General features: G+C 37.7%; 1 pseudogene; it reads left to right on the top strand.

The window, feature by feature from the left end:
- Positions 1–722: 722 nt before the first annotated feature.
- Positions 723–2327, top strand: LOC150078702 (ATPase family gene 2 protein homolog B pseudogene; annotated as a pseudogene).
- Positions 2328–2684: the final 357 nt, after the last annotated feature.

The raw sequence follows: 2684 nt of genomic DNA on the forward strand, positions 1-2684 counted from the left end.
GGAACGCGGCCGCTGAGGAAAATGACGTCACTTCCGATCAAGGGTCACGTGACAGGAAGTAGCACCACATGACCACTTCGAAAAAGCAACTGCTGTCAAACACGGCGTCAGCCCCCGCTCTCCGAAAATTCATAGTATCCGTACCCTTTTGTAAACTTTAACCCAAAATGCAATTAGCTAGATGAATAATGAACTTAAACAATAATTGCTAATTTGTACGCAAGACTGACCAATCACCTGGCTATTTAGTTACACGTGATCTTTCAGTTACGTTTGCGCATTTATGTACTTAATATAAAAGAATCAAAAATTTTCACCATAATACTAGTGTGCGTATAATGGAGGCTAGTGAGTCAGATTTCACTGAAAGGTTTAAGAAATATTTTGACGATATCATCGTCGAACTTGATGTTATTATCGGAACAATTGAAAATGTGGTGTTTTTTAAGCGTCGACTAGAACATCTTAAGTTACTTGTGGCGAGTATTCTTCCCTTTTACGACTGCCATGTAGACGTTCCAGTGGACTGCTTAAACAGGTGTGACGTGTGTAAAAAATGGAAATTATGGAAATTATTTGTAAGAAGTATAAAAACAAAAAAGGGGACATCTCTGACTGTTTTGAAATCGAATGATGTCAGACATCATCATAAGGGTAGTATTAAAATCGAAATCAGTAATGTAATCAGCCAACAACGTTACCAACAACTTAATTGCAAAACAATGTGTAGATTAGCAGGATTGGATACTGAAAGGTCGCTGTTGAAGGCCTCTATCCTTAATCCAATTTCATGTGAGAAATCTTTAGTTAAACTTCTTGTCCGAAATATTTTAATTATCGGACCGTCTGGTGTGGGCAAGACGAATTTAGTGTATGAAATTGCACGCGAATGCAATTTTTATGTATTGGCTACCAGAGGTTCTGATCTGGTTGCCTCAGATCCCGGAGAGAATTGGAAGTTTCTTGGTGATGTGTTTAAAAGTGCAGAGCTATATTCCACTGAAGGAGGCTGTATTCTTTTTATAGATGGCTTGTGCACCGAAAAGATTTCCAAAAGTTCCATACAGCAGCTTTGTAATTTAATCGAAAAATTAAAGGGTAACCAATATATCCGCATAATTGCTGCGACTAATAAAGTAAGTAGTCTGAATCCAGACCTCAGAAAATCGGGAATGTTTGATAAAGTAATACAACTTTCAGTTCCTAGTATTTCTCAAAGAAAAGCAATTTTACAGGAGCTGACCTCGTCCCTTAATTTGTCTTCAGACATTGATTTTAATGAGCTGGCTGAAAAAACACCAGGATATGTTGGAGCTGATATAAGGCTCTTGTGCAGAGAAGCAGCATTGGTTAGATATAGAAAGAATCCTAATGATCTAGCCAATATGAAAATAAAACAGGAGGATTTTTTGGAAAGTTTAGTATTTGTGATGCCGTCCATTCAAAAAACTTCACCTTGGAATTTGGAAGTTCAACCTGTGTACTGGGAAGATATTGGAGGAATGGAAGATATAAAAGAAAAAATTGAAAAGTACGTAGAATGGCCATTTAGATATCCTAAGGAGTTCTACAGAATGAAAATTCCGCCTCCAAGAGGAGTGTTGATGTTTGGTCCGCCTGGATGTTGCAAAACTACTATGGTTCGTGCCGCTGCAACCAGGTGCCATATCAATTTTCTCAGCATTAGTTGGGCTCAAATTTATTCATCCTGTGTGGGGGATTCTGAACGTGCAATGGTGGAATTATTTGACAGAGCAAAATGTTTCGCTCCCTCTATTATATTTTTAGATGAACTTGATTCTCTAGTAGGGAAAAGAAACTTTGATAATGTAGAAACTGGAATACAAGAAAAGGTGCTTTCTGCACTTCTTAATGAAATGGATGGAATAGAAAAAGCACAGGGATTTCCTGATGTTCTTGGAGAAGAGATGGATTATTATAATAAACACGTGTTAGTAGTAGGTGCCACAAACAGTCCTGATATCATTGACGATGCACTTTTGAGACCAGGAAGGTTTGACAAGATTATATACGTGCCACAGCCGGACAAAGAATGTCGGAAATCGATATTGAACATTTTGATGAAACGAGTAAGTCTTTGTGACATCAATGTGGATTGGATAGCGGAGCAAACAGAGATGTTTTCTGGGGCTGATTTAGTTAATTTGTATAGAGAAGCTGCTCTTCTGGCATTAGAGGAACAAGGATTTGAAGTAAATACTAGTATAAATAATGATCATTTTGATAAAGTGTTACAAAAGGTGCAACCATCGCTGGATGCTGTGCAGATTAAGATGTATGAGCAGTTTAAAGAAAAATATGTTTGAGGTATGTCGTCAACTATCGCTACCTAGACTACTTGTCTGTGTCTGGGAATCCAGATTACTTTCCCATTGAACCCGTTGAGTCCATTGTATTCCAGAACTGTTACCAAGCGTACTAGCACCTAGTAAAAGATGGAACTTTCACGAACGACCGTATATAGGATCATCACAACCCGATAAAGGGATAATGATCGTATATTCCCCCCCCCCCTTTTTTTCTCAGTGTATTATTTATTTTTTGAATTGAGTTCCTATTAAATGAAATTTTTACACAATAAAAGGCCCTTTAAGGGCCATAATTAGCGATAAAGGGATTTCTGATCGTACTGGATTTGTAAGCATGCATATTGGTGGTATTTA

The sequence above is a fragment of the Mastigoproctus giganteus genome, chromosome 10 (assembly GCF_048544385.1).
Source record: "Mastigoproctus giganteus isolate SK-2022 chromosome 10, ASM4854438v1, whole genome shotgun sequence".
In the NCBI taxonomy this organism is placed as follows: Eukaryota; Metazoa; Arthropoda; class Arachnida; order Uropygi; family Thelyphonidae; genus Mastigoproctus; species Mastigoproctus giganteus.